The sequence below is a fragment of the Salvelinus alpinus genome, chromosome 21 (assembly GCF_045679555.1).
Source record: "Salvelinus alpinus chromosome 21, SLU_Salpinus.1, whole genome shotgun sequence".
Lineage (NCBI taxonomy): Eukaryota > Metazoa > Chordata > Actinopteri > Salmoniformes > Salmonidae > Salvelinus > Salvelinus alpinus.
The window spans coordinates 44,852,695-44,867,821 of record NC_092106.1 but is presented as its reverse complement, the minus strand read 5'-3'; the positions used below and the strand labels follow the sequence as shown (position 1 = coordinate 44,867,821).

The 15,127-nt window shown below is 43.7% G+C and overlaps 1 protein-coding gene across 2 annotated transcripts in view; it reads left to right on the top strand.

Moving 5' to 3' along the window:
- Positions 1-15,127, top strand: part of LOC139548349 (voltage-gated potassium channel subunit beta-1-like) — a 261,322-nt gene that overhangs the window by 153,141 nt on the left and 93,054 nt on the right. The gene's annotated exons all lie outside the window — the stretch shown is intronic.

Below are 15,127 nucleotides of genomic sequence, written 5' to 3'. Positions count from 1 at the left end.
TACACCGCTGTGGTAAATCTAATATAGGTCCAGTGACTGAACACCCCATATCAGAGGATCTCTCTCTCCGTCTCTCTCTCATTTCTATGTGTGTATTTTGAGGGTTTATGAAGAGCACGAACCACAGCTCGGTAAAGACTTGTTGACTTGAGGCTGAATGACAGGTAGACTGATGGAGTCAGAGAAGTCATCGACAGGTAGACTGATGGAGTCAGAGAAGAGGTGAACGACAGGTAGACTGATGGACTCAGACAAGAGGTGAACGACAGGTAGACTGATGGACTCAGAGAAGTCATCGACAGGTAGACTGATGGAGTCAGAGAAGAGGTGAACGACAGGTAGACTGATGGAGTCAGAGAAGAGGTGAACGACAGATAGACTGATGGAGTGAGAGAAGAGGTGAACGACAGGTAGACTGATGGAGCGAGAGAAGAGGTGATCGACAGGTAGACTGATGGAGCGAGAGAAGTGATCGACAGGTAGACTGATGGAGTCAGAGAAGTCATCGACAGGTAGACTGATGGAGTCAGAGAAGTTATCGACAGGTAGACTGATGGAGTCAGAGAAGTGAACGACAGGTAGACTGATGGAGTCAGAGAAGTCATCAACAGGTAGACTGATGGAGTCAGAGAAGTTATCGACAGGTAGACTGATGGAGTCAGAGAAGTGAACGACAGGTAGACTGATGGAGTCAGAGAAGAGGTGAACGACAGGTAGACTGATGGAGTCAGAGAAGAGGTGAACGACAGGTAGACTGATGGAGTCAGAGAAGAGGTGAACAACAGGTAGACTGATGGAGTCAGAGAAGTCATCGACAGGTAGACTGATGGAGTCAGAGAAGAGGTGAACGACAGGTAGACTGATGGAGTCAGAGAAGAGGTGAACGACAGGTAGACTGATGGAGTCAGAGAAGAGGTGAACAACAGGTAGACTGATGGAGTCAGAGAAGTCATCGACAGGTAGACTGATGGAGTCAGAGAAGAGGTGAACGACAGGTAGACTGATGGAGTCAGAGAAGAGGTGAACGACAGGTAGACTGATGGAGTCAGAGAAGAGGTGAACAACAGGTAGACTGATGGAGTCAGAGAAGTCATCGACAGGTAGACTGATGGAGTCAGAGAAGAGGTGAACGACAGGTAGACTGATGGAGTCAGAGAAGAGGTGAACGACAGGTAGACTGATGGAGTCAGAGAAGTCATCGACAGGTAGACTGATGGAGTCAGAGAAGAGGTGAACGACAGGTAGACTGATGGAGTCAGAGAAGAGGTGAACAACAGGTAGACTGATGGAGTCAGAGAAGTCATCGACAGGTAGACTGATGGAAGGTGAACGACAGGTAGACTGATGGAGTCAGAGAAGTCATCGACAGGTAGACTGATGGAGTCAGAGAAGTCATCGACAGGTAGACTGATGGAGTGTTAGAAGAGGTGAACGACAGGTGATAGAATTGGGTGCAGTAAGAGTTTAATGAGACAATGAATGGATGACGGGATAGAAGGGAAGGCGATAGAGGATGTGATTTATGGGATAGGTAATGGCTGAAAGAGAGAGCGAGAGAATTTGCGAGGGCACTAGAACAATCTACAGCACCCGGCATCACCCTACTGGATTCGGAAATTAAATGTCTACTGTTTGCAGATAATCTGGCGCTTCTGTCCCCAACCAAGGAGGGCCTACAGCAGCACCTAGATCTTCTGCCCGTATTATGTCAGACCTGGGCCCTGACAGTGAATCTCAGTAAGACAAAAATAATGGTGTTCCAAAAAAGGTCCAGTCGCCAGGACCACAAATACAAATTCTATCTAGACACCGTTGTCCTCGAGCACACAAAGACCTATATCTACCTCGGACTAAACATCAACACCACAGGTAACTTCCACAAGGCTGTGAACGAGAGACAAGGCAAGAAGGGCCTTTATGCCATCAAAAATAACATAAAACTCAACATCTTGTAAATATACTTATAAAACCCATTACCCTATCTGGTTGTGAGGTCTGGGGTCCACAACACCAAATTGAGACTCTGCATGCAGAATTCATAAAAAATATACTTTGTGTACAACTCAAAATCCCAAACAATGTATGCAGAGAAGAATTAGAACGATACCCGCCAGTTGTCAACATCCTGAAAAGAGCCAGCTGGTACGGGGACAAACAGACCCCACAGAGCCCCAGGGACAGCAACACATTTAGACCCAACAAAATTATGAGAATGAAAAAAGATAACTATTTGACACACTGGAAAGAATTAACAAAAAACTGAGCAAACTAGAATGCTATCTGGCCCTAAACAGAGAGTACACAGTGGCAGAATACCTGATCACTGTGACTGACCCAAGATTAACGAAAGCTTTGACAATGTGCAGACTCAGTGAGCATAGCCTTGCTATGGAGAGAGGCCTTCCTGGTTACCTGTACTAAACCTTCCTGGTTACCTGTGCTAAACCTTCCTGGTTACCTGTGCTAAACCTTCCTGGTTACCTGTGCTAAATCAGCTTGGTTACCTGTGCTAAACCTTCCTGGTTACCTGTGCTACCTATAAACACACGTGACCAGCGACCGATGACCCCAACATATAGTGCCCTCAAGTGTACAAAACAAGTTCAAATAACCATTGACAGACAACATATACACAACACTAACAGGCCAAAACAGCTCCTACACAAATCAAACATTGATACACTCCCATAGGCCACTGCCCACAAAATGAGTTGGAAACTGATCTGCACTTCCTAACCTCCTGCCAAATATATGACCATATTAGAGACACATATTTCCCTCAGAAAACAAATTGTAGTGACGATTCCCTGTGAAAAGCCACTGGCACAGGAGAGAGCCGTCCGTAACACGTCTACAAGAATCACCTTACCAAACGTTTCTCTTCTCAGGAGAAGTTCCCATTTACTGCACATATGACATATAATAAATAGCTCTGATACACATGTTCCTATACAGAAGGTGACGAGAGATGCATTCTATCAACTGTATCTGTGATACGGTAACAACTGTGTGCCCTCTCTTCTCACCTGTGCTAACCCTTCCTGGTTACCTGTGCTAACCCTTCCTGGTTACCTGTGCTAACCCTTCCTGGTTACCTGTGCTAACCGTTCCTGGTTACCTGTACTAAACCTTCCTGGTTACCTGTGCTAAACCTTCCTGGTTACCTGTGCTAACCCTTCCTGGTTACCTGTGCTAAACCTTCCTGGTTACCTGTGCTAAACCAGCCTGGTTACCTGTGCTAAACCTTCCTGGTTACCTGTGCTACCTATAAACAGACGTAAACAGTGACCGATGACCCCAACATATAGTGCCCTCAAGTGTACAAAACAAGTTCAAATAACCATTGACAGACAACATATACACAACACTAACAGGCCAAAACAGCTCCTACACAAATCAAACATTGATACACTCCCATATCTGTTAGACGAAATACAGAAGTGTGCAATCACAGCAGAAAGATTTGTGGCTAGTTGCCATGGGAAAAGGGCAACCAGTGGAGCACAAACAACATTGTAAATACAACCTATATTTATTAGTTTATTTATTTTCCCCCACTATTCATACTACATCTATTTTCACTTTGCTAAAACGTACACTACAGTTCAAAAGTTTGGGGTCACTTAGAAATGTCCTTGTTTTTGAAAGAAAAGCACATTTTTGTCCATTAAAATAACATCAAATTGATCAGAAATACAGTGTAGACATTGTTAATGTTGTAAATGACTATTGTAGCTGGAAGCGGACAATTTAATGGAATATATACTGTACATAGGCGTAAAAAGGCCCATTATCAGCAACAATCACTTGTGTGATTGTTCCAATGGCATGTTGTGTTAGCTAATCCAAGTTTATCATTTTAAAAGGCTAATTGATCATTAGAAAACCGTTTTGCAATTATGTTAGCACAGCTGAAAACTGTTGTTCTAATTAAAGAAGCAATAAAACTGGCCTTCTTTAGACTAGTTGAGTATCTGGAGCATCAGCATTTGTGGGTTGGATTACAGGCTCAAAATGGCCAGAATCAAAGACCTTCTTCTGAAACTCGTCAGTCTATTATTGTTCTGAGAAATGAAGGCTATTCCATGAGCGAGATTGCCAAGAACCTGAAGATCTGTTTTGTTTAGGGACCTGGGAGAAACTGAAGATCTGTTTTGTTTAGGGACCTGGGAGAAACTGAAGATCTGTTTTGTTTAGGGACCTGGGAGAAACTGAAGATCTGTTTTGTTTAGGGACCTGGGAGAAACTGAAGATCTGTTTTGTTTAGGGACCTGGGAGAAACTGAAGATCTGTTTTGTTTAGGGACCGGGGAGAAACTGCAATAACTCCAAAACAGTGGAAAGATTTGTCCTGTGCAAAATGTCCAAATGTCATCAGTTTGACCGGGAAATGAAAAGCTGGGTAAATGATGAAAGACTTTTCTGATAAGACTTCAGGTCATCTAGAGTGCATATTTTATGTGGTTGAAATACTGTTTGCTTGCATAACAGTGTCAAATATTTAAAAAATGACACGCTCATCCAAATGTTCTCAGGAGAAGCTGAAGGAAAGAAGTAATATTCCACCACTCCTGTTCCCGAAACAAAATGTACAATTGTTGTTTAATTTCACTGCAAGAAATGCATAATTCTACAGGAGTTAATATTATATTACACTACATTTGAGAGGTTATAGACCTATAGTCAGTGTCCAGATTTCAGTTACTATTCCATTTAACCTATATGAACTTCAATTAGGAATATTATGTTTATTCATAGATACAGGGATACTCGTGAGTGGGATATGAGCTACTACCCGGGAAACTGTGTGCAGGTTAACAGCTTATCCTGAATAAGACCTTATCCTGAATAAGACCTTATCCTGAATAAGACCTTATCCTGAATAAGACCTTATCCCGAATAAGACCTTATCCTGAATAAGACCTTATCCTGAATATGACCTTATCCTGAATAAGACCTTATCCTGAATAAGACCTTATCCTGAATAAGACCTTATCCTGGATAGGAGCTACTATTCAGAATGAGGAAGCTCTCAGTTTTGTTGTTTTGAAAAGTTTGTTGTTTTGAAAGTGTATTGGAAAGCTCTTAGTAGCTAGCTAACTTCTTAGTTTGGATCCCGTGTGACGCAGTTGCCATCAGTTGCTGGGACTGCTTGTCTCTGTCCAGTGATCCTGCCGACCAAGGACGGGTCTGAGAATCTATTTCGCGTAGCAGATAGCCTAGCTGCTAGCTAGCTGCCTATCAAGCTAGCAGGGTTTTCTTGAGGGCTTGAACGCAGCCCGTGTCGCAGTTAGCCATTGTGACTCCCATCGCGGATTGTCCCGGGTTTGTGGCTGTCTAGATCCCTGCTGTTTGTTGTTTTCAATGTTCCCGATGACCTGCCCTGTCTGGAATTGCGAGGAGTAACATTGAAACCTACGTTGCTAAGCTACCATGACAAAGACCAAAGCTGGTGGAAGTATGGTTGGGGACAGTGGTGTCTCTCTATCACATAAAGGATCTTTTAAATGAACAAAAATAGCAGTTGTTACATTAACAATAAAAAAAGCTTCAAGTGTTTTGTCCAAAAACTGATGGATTCAACTAATAAAAGAATGGACAACCTGACCAGAGAGATCCAGGACCTGAAGAACAGTTTGCAGTTCTCCCAGGGCCAGCTCGATGAGTTTAAACAGGAGAACGGAAAGATGACAGCAATCTGTAAGTCATTGAGAGAGGACATCAGTTCTGTGAGTGAATCCATGATAACAATGGTGGATAAATTAGACTCAATGGACAATCAAGGCGGAACAACATGGTTGTAGACGGAATTGCAGAATCTCCACGAGACCTGGAAGGAGTCTGAGGACAAAGTGAGGGAAATTATCTCTGAGAAATTGAAGATGGACTACAGGAAGATTGAGGTGGAGCGCTCCCACAGGACTGGAAAACCCACCACCGGCCCAGGAGACCGGCCCAGGAGACAGGCCCAGGAGACAGGCCCAGGAGACAGGCCCAGGATGATAGTGGTCAATAAGTCGCTCTGGATAAGAGCGTCTGCTAAATGACTTAAATGTAAATGTAAATGTAAGTTCCTGAGGTTCAAGGACAAGGTAGCTGTTCTGGAAAGAGCCAAGAACTTGAGAGGAACGTATATCTTCCTCAACAAGGAATATCCTGAAGTTGTTTGCCAGAAGAGGAAAGGAGTTATCCCAGCCATGAAAGCTGCCAGAGCGCGTGGGGGACATTGCTTTGACAGGCTCATTGTCCACCCTCCCTCACAGAAGCCTGGAAGAGATGACAGCCAATGGGTTCGTAGCTTCAATCCCGCAGCACAGACACACACCAATTGATTAATGGACTGCTTATCTCTGATAAGCTACCCAGAAACGGCTGAAAATAGGCCATATTAATATATGTAGCTTTACAAATAAGATTCAGGAAATCAATAACTTGCTGAAAATAGCCCATATTAATACATGTAGCTTTACAAATAAGATTCAGGAAATCAATAACTTGCTAACATCATATGACATTCATATATTAGCCATTTCTGAGACTCAGTTCGATAACTAATTTGATGATACATCAGTAGCAAAACAAGGATATAACATCTATAGAAGATACATAAATGCTTATGGGGGAGGTGTTGATGTGTGTTCAGAGCCATGTCCCTGTAATGCTTAGAGAAGATCTCATGTCAAGTGTTATTGAAGTGTTGTGGTTACATGTTCACTTGGCACATCTAAAACCTTTTCTATTGGTGTGTTTCTATAGGCCACCAAGTGCTAACAGTCAGTATATAAATAATATGTGTGAAATGCTTGATAGTGTATGTGATGTAAACAGAGAGGTCTACTTTCTTGGGGACCTGAATGTTGACTGGTTTTCATCAAGCTGTCCGCTCAAGACGAAGCTTCTTACTGTAACCAGTGCCTGTAATCTGGTTCAGGTTATTAATCAACCTACCAGGATGTTTACAAACACTACAGGAACAAGATCATCCACATGTATCGATCACTGTTTTACTAATACTGTAGAACTTTGTTCTAAAGCTGTATCCGTCCCCATTGGATGCAGTGGCTATATCCAGGAAAGCCAAAGTTCCAACAGCTGGGCCTAAAATAGTCTATAAGAGATCATACAAAAGATTTTTGCTGTGACTCTTATGTGGATAATCTTAAAAACAATTGTTGGTCTGATGTGATTAATAAGGATGCATTTCTGACATTGCTTCTTCCGATTATTGATAAACATCCACCTGTTAGGAAACTGACTGTTAGAACTGTCAAGGCCCCATGGATTGAAAAACTGTACGGTTGAAAGAGATGGGGCAACGGGAGTGGCTAATAAGTCTGGCTGCACATCTGACTGGCTGATTTACTGTAAATTGATAAATGATGTGACTAAACTCAACAAAAAGAAGAAGAAACTGTATTATGAAGCCAAGATCATTGATATAAAGAAAAAAAACTTGAGTACTTTAAATGAAATGAAGGGTGGAACTGTCTGTCTCTCTGTCTGTGTCTCTGTCTGTCTCTCTGTCTCTCTGTCTGTGCCTCTGTCTGTCTCTCTGTCTGTGTCTCTGTCTGTCTCTCTGTCTGTCTCTCTGTCTGTCTCTCTGTCTGTCTCTCTGTCTGTGTCTCTGTCTGTGTCTCTGTCTGTCTCTCTGTCTGTCTCTCTGTCTGTCTCTCTGTCTGTCTCTCTGTCTGTCTCTCTGTCTGTGTCTCTGTCCGTCTCTCTGTCTGTGTCTATGTCTGTCTCTCTGTCTGTGTCTCTGTCTGTCTCTCTGTCTGTGTCTCTGTCTGTGTCTCTGTCTGTCTCTCTGTCTGTCTTTGTCTGTGTCTCTGTCTGTGTCTCTGTCTGTCTCTCTGTCTGTGTCTCTGTCTGTCTCTCTGTCTGTCTCTCTGTCTGTCTCTCTGTCTGTGTCTCTGTCTGTGTCTCTGTCTGTCTCTCTGTCTGTGTCTCTGTCTGTCTCTCTGTCTGTCTCTCTGTCTGTCTCTCTGTCTGTGTCTCTCACATTAGAGGAGTAATTAGCTGTAACCTACTCTAGGATTAGCTCTAATATAGATAATGTAGGTCGCTGCCTTACAGATGTACTATCTTAGTTTGACCACTTTCTCACAGCAGGAAATCCTGCAGCACTAGGAAAAGTGAATTATGATGTGCATTATAATTACTAGATATACATTTGTCTTTGGGGCAAATCAAGCATGATATTTTAAAGTGGAAATGACAAAGTTTAGAAGCATTTTTAAACATCTACTACACCACAAGTTGCACTTCCTGCTGTGCAACAAAACAGTGATCAAATTAAGATTGCACATCTGTATTTCTGTCTCTACACACCAACCCAACGACACAGACACCACTCTGACAGCTGTCTCTACACACCAACCCAATGACACAGACACCACTCTGACAGCTGTCTCTACACACCAACCCAATACACAGACACCACTCTGACAGCTGTCTCTACACACCAACCCAATGACACAGACACCACTCTGACAACTGTCTCTACACACCAACCCAATGACACAGACACCACTCTGACAACTGTCTCTACACACCAACCCAATACACAGACACCACTCTGACAACTGTCTCTACACACCAACCCAATACACAGACACCACTCTGACAACTGTCTCTACACACCAACCCAACGACACAGACACCACTCTGACAGCTGTCTCTACACACCAACCCAATACACAGACACCACTTTGACAGCTGTCTCTACACACCAACCCAATACACAGACACCACTCTGACAGCTGTCTCTACACACCAACCCAATGACACAGACACCACTCTGACAGCTGTCTCTACACACCAACCCAATACACAGACACCACTCTGACAGCTGTCTCTACACACCAACCCAATACACAGACACCACTCTGACAACTGTCTCTACACACCAACCCAATGACACAGACACCACTCTGACAACTGTCTCTACACACCAACCCAATACACAGACACCACTCTGACAACTGTCTCTACACACCAACCCAATGACACAGACACCACTCTGACAACTGTCTCTACACACCAACCCAATACACAGACACCACTCTGACAACTGTCTCTACACACCAACCCAATACACAGACACCACTCTGACAACTGTCTCTACACACCAACCCAATACACAGACACCACTCTGACAACTGTCTCTACACACCAACCCAATGACACAGACACCACTCTGACAGCTGTCTCTACACACCAACCCAATGACACAGACACCACTCTGACAACTGTCTCTACACACCAACCCAATACACAGACACCACTCTGACAACTGTCTCTACACACCAACCCAATGACACAGACACCACTCTGACAGCTGTCTCTACACACCAACCCAATACACAGACACCACTCTGACAACTGTCTCTACACACCAACCCAATGACACAGACACCACTCTGACAGCTCTCTACACACCAACCCAATACACAGACACCACTCTGACAGCTGTCTCTACACACCAACCCAATACACAGACACCACTCTGACAACTGTCTCTACACACCAACCCAATGACACAGACACCACTCTGACAACTGTCTCTACACACCAACCCAATGATACAGACACCATTCTAAAATGTCTGTCAGGTTATACAAAACGAATTAGAGTTGTTGAAAGGAAGTTTTTTGTGGAATCTGAGTGGGAATAAGTTCAGCTGGGTAGAGAGATGGAGTGTGTGAATGCTTTGAATAGATTGTGTGTGTATGGGTAAGCGTTGGTTTCAGGAACAGAGACAGAGACACACACACACATAATAATGTGCTTTATTCACACACACATACACCCTGCTGTGTGGCGATAAGTTGAAGTCTACACATCTGTCATTCTCTCCACCTCTTCACTGTCAGAGTCTGAAAGTGGGGAGAGAGAAACCATCCTTTCAATCTAAACATGTCTAAACACATATATATATATATTTATTTATTTATTTAACCTTTATTTAACCAGGTAGGCAAATTGAGAACACGTTCTCATTTACAATTGCGACCTGGCCAAGATAAAGCAAAGCAGTTCGACACATACAACAACACATAGTTACACATGGAGTAAAACAAACATACAGTCAATAATACAGTGAAAAATAAGTCTATATACAATGTGAGCAAGTGAGGTGAGATAAGGGAGGTGAAGGCAAACAAAATATATATATAAATAAATAAAAATATAAAAAGGCCATGGTGGCGAAGTAAATACAATATAGCAAGTAAAAAATAAATTAAATTAAATTAAAAAAAACACTGGAATGGTTGGTTTGCAGTGGAAGAAAGTGTAAAGTAGAGATAGAAATAATGGGGTGCAAAGGAGCAAAATAAATAAATAAATACAGTAGGTAAAGAGGTAGTTGTTTGGGCTAAATTATAGATGGGCTATGTACAGGTGCAGTAATCTATGAGCTGCTCTGACAGCTGGTGCTTAAAGCTAGTGAGGGAGATAAGTGTTTCCAGTTTCAGAGATTTTTGTAGTTCGTTCCAGTCATTGGCAGCAGAGAACTGGAAGGAGAGGCGGCCAAAGGAAGAATTGGTTTTGGGGGTGACCAGAGAGATATACCTGCTGGAGCGCGTGCTACAGGTAGGTGCTGCTATGGTGACCAACGAGCTGAGATAAGGGGGGACTTTACCTAGCAGGGTCTTGTAGATGACCTGGAGCCAGTGGGTTTGGCGACGAGTATGAAGCGAGGCCCAGCCAACGAGAGTGTACAGGTCGCAGTGGTGGGTAGTATATGGGGCTTTGGTGACAAAACGGAAGGCACTGTGATAGACTGCATCCAATTTATTGAGTAGGGTTTTGGAGGCTATTTTGTAAATGATATCACCGAAGTCGAGGATTGGTATATATATATATAGGCTCAATTTTGTTTTGTATTCTGCTGATTATATATATACTGAACAAAAATATAAATGCAACATGTAAAGTGTTGGTCCCATGTTTCATGAACTGAAATAAAAGATCCCAGAGATGTTCCATACGCACAAAAAACATATTTCTCTCAAATTTTGTCACCAAATTTGTTTACATCCCTGTTAGTAAGCATTTCTCCTTTGCCAAGATAATCCATCCACCTGACAGGTGTGTCATATTAAGAAGCTGATTAAACAGCATGACCATTACACAGGTGCACCTTGTGCTGGGGACAATAAAAGGCAACTCTAAGATGTGTCAAGTTTTGAGGGAGCGTGCAATTGGAATGCTGACTGCAGGAATGTCCACCAGAGCTGTTACCAGATAATTTTATGTTGATTTCTCTACCATAAGCCACCTCTAACGTCATTTTAGAGAATTTGGCAGTAGGTCCAACCGGCCTCACATCCGCAGACCATGTGTAACCACGCCAGCCCAGGACCTCCACATCCAGCTTCTTCACTTGCGGGATGGTCTCTGATGAGCCACCTGGACAGCTGATAAAACTGTGGGTTTGGACAACCAAATAATTTCTGCACAAACTGTCAGAAACCGTCTCAGTGAAGCTCATCTGCGTGCTCGTCGTCCTCACCAGGGTCTTGACCTGACCGCAGTTCGACATCGTAACCAACTTCAGTGGGCAAATGCTCACCTTTGATGGCCACTGTCACGCTGGAGAAGTGTGCTCTTCACGGACGAATTGTACCGGACAGATGACAGACGGTGTGTATGGCGTCGTGTGAGCGAGTGGTTTGCTGATGCACGGCCCCATGTCGCAAGGATCTGTACACAATTCCTGGAAGCTGAAAATGTCCCAGTTCTTCCATGGCCTGCACACTCACCAGACATGTCACCCATTGAGCATGTTTGGGAGGCTCTGGATCGACCTGTACGACAGCGTGTTCCAGTTACCGCCAATATCCAGCAAGTTACAACATTCCACAGGCCACAATCAACAGCCTGATCAACTCTATGCGAAGGAGATGTGTTGCACTGTATGAGGAAAATGGTCGTCACACCAGATACTGACTGGTTTTCTGATCTACGCCCCTACCTTTTTTCGAAGGTGTCTGTTATCAACAGATGCATGTCTTTATTCCCAGTCATGTGAAATCCATTGATTAGGGCCTAAAGAATTCATTTAAATTGATTGATTTCCTTATATGAACTGTAACTCAAGTAAAACCTTGGAAATTGCTGCATATAGCGTTTATATTTTTGTTCAGTGTAGAAAAAGCCCATGTTACCACACTAGCTAGCTAGCTTGCCAGTTGACGGTTCTGCCCACGGAGCAGTGACAGAGGACTATTGAGCAGCGAACACTTTTTGAACATGTCCGTAATGACATTCTATCCCCTCTAATCATGCTCACTTATCTGAGGAAATTGTCTGTAACTTTTGAACTATATATGGTAGAGAAATAGTCTGTAACTGTTGAACTATATATGGTAGAGAAATAGGGGTTTGTACTATTATTCTCTCTATTTTCTATCATATCACAAACATTGAACGAAATTACAATTTTATGGGTGAACACCCAAATTAGGTTGTGGGGCTAAGGTTATGGGGCCAAGGCTGTGGGGCTAAGGTTGTGGGGCCAAGTTTGTTGTACAGTGTCATTGGAAAAGCAGGTCTAACTGTTCTAGACTGCTGCAGAAGGTGAAGAACTAACACATTGTAAAGCAGTGTCCAGGTCTAACTGCTCTAGACTGCTGCAGAAGGTGAAGACCTAACACATTGTAAAGCAGTGTCCAGGTATAACTGTTCTAGACTGCTGCAGAAGGTGAAGAACTAACACATTGTAAAGCAGTGTCCAGGTCTAACTGTTCTAGACTGCTGCAGAAGGTGAAGACCTAACACATTGTAAAGCAGTGTCCAGGTCTAACTGTTCTAGACTGCTGCAGAAGGTGAAGACCTAACACATTGTAAAGCAGTGTCCAGGTATAACTGTTCTAGACTGCTGCAGAAGGTGAAGAACTAACACATTGTAAAGCAGTGTCCAGGTCTAACTGCTCTAGACTGCTGCAGAAGGTGAAGACCTAACACATTGTAAAGCAGTGTCCAGGTATAACTGTTCTAGACTGCTGCAGAAGGTGTAGAACTAACACATTGTAAAGCAGTGTCCAGGTATAACTGTTCTAGACTGCTGCAGAAGGTGAAGAACTAACACATTGTAAAGCAGTGTCCAGGTATAACTGCTCTAGACTGCTGCAGAAGGTGAAGAACTAACACATTGTAAAGCAGTGTCCAGGTATAACTGTTCTAGACTGCTGCAGAAGGTGTAGAACTAACACATTGTAAAGCAGTGTCCAGGTATAACTGTTCTAGACTGCTGCAGAAGGTGAAGAACTAACACATTGTAAAGCAGTGTCCAGGTATAACTGTTCTAGACTGCTGCAGAAGGTGAAGAACTAACACATTGTAAAGCAGTGTCCAGGTCTAACTGCTCTAGACTGCTGCAGAAGGTGAAGAACTAACACATTGTAAAGCAGTGTCCAGGTATAACTGTTCTAGACTGCTGCAGAAGGTGAAGACCTAACACATTGTAAAGCAGTGTCCAGGTATAACTGCTCTAGACTGCTGCAGAAGGTGAAGACCTAACACATTGTAAAGCAGTGTCCAGGTATAACTGTTCTAGACTGCTGCAGAAGGTGAAGACCTAACACATTGTAAAGCAGTGTCCAGGTATAACTGCTCTAGACTGCTGCAGAAGGTGAAGACCTAACACATTGTAAAGCAGTGTCCAGGTATAACTGCTCTAGACTGCTGCAGAAGGTGAAGAACTAACACATTGTAAAGCAGTGTCCAGATCTAACTGTTCTACTAAATAATGAGTGTCTGATGAGTTGTAGTGTGTGTCTGGAAACCCCGAGATGACAAGGTAAAAAATATGTTGTTCTGTCCCTGAACAAGGCAGTTAACCCACTGTTCCGAGGCCGTCATTGAAAATAAGAATTTGTTCTTAACTGACTCGCCTAGTTAATTAAAGGTTAAATAAAAATATTTTAAAATGCTTGTTCTTTTCTATTTAGTCTTGTGTCATTCACCTGTCTGCCCAGTGGATACGGCTTGTCAGGAAGTTGACATGACAGGTCTGAGACCAGAACTGAGACCTGATTGATTCCACCAGTCAGTGATTGGTCATGGCAGGCTTCTACTGCTCTGTTATTGGTCACAGGCGGGTTCTACAGGTCTCTGCCTGGTTGGAGTGGGTATGAAGCAGTGAGATTTCCATCTGATGGGCAATGTCACAGAACGTCAGGAACACTCAGTGTCATCCTGTCGGCCGCTACACAACATGACACAAAACCAGAGGAGAGACACAAACACTGATTAGAGGACATCACTTCCTGTTGGCCAGACAGACAGACAGACAACACTCTCTGTTTTTCTGGTTCTTGCTGCTGAGGGTCTAATCAAAGTATGGCTGATTCTGACGCCATTAGCCAGCTGTCACTTGGACACACACACACACACACACACACACACACACACACACACACACACACACACACACACACACACACACACACACACACACACACACACACACACACACACACACACACACACACACACACACACACACACACTGGGTCCAACAGTGTAGGGTAACAGCCGTGTTCCCATACCACACCTGTGCGCATAATGAGATCATTACAGAGCCAATTAGGTGTTCTAACTAACTAGTTCCAATGAAACCTCCCAACCTCCCTCCACCTCTCTGTCCTGTGTACTCATCTGAAGTGAACCTAAGCTTGTTGACTTGTTTCAGGACACATATTTTCATTTCTTTGGATCTGTTTGAATGAAATAACAATGGAGTCAAGGATAAAGTGTCAGGTGTTTGGCCGCACTGTGTGAGAGGAGACGTCATTATGTCTAACTCTGTCTGTCTCACTCAGGATGTACCGTGACTGAGATCTAACTCTGTCTGTCTGTCTGTCTGTCTGTCTGTCTGTCTAATCTCTCACTCCCTCACTCCCTCCCTACCTCTGCTTCCCAATCACTCCCTCCCTACCTCTGTTTCCCAATCCCTCCCTCCCTCCCTCCCTCCCTCCCTCCCTCCCTCCCTCCCTCCCTCCCTCCCTCCCTTCCAACCTCTGCTTCCCAATCTCTCTCTCCCTCCCTTCCTACCTCTGCTTCCCAATCTCCCTCCCTCCCTCCCTTCCAAATATCCCTCCCTCCCTCCATACCTCTGCTTC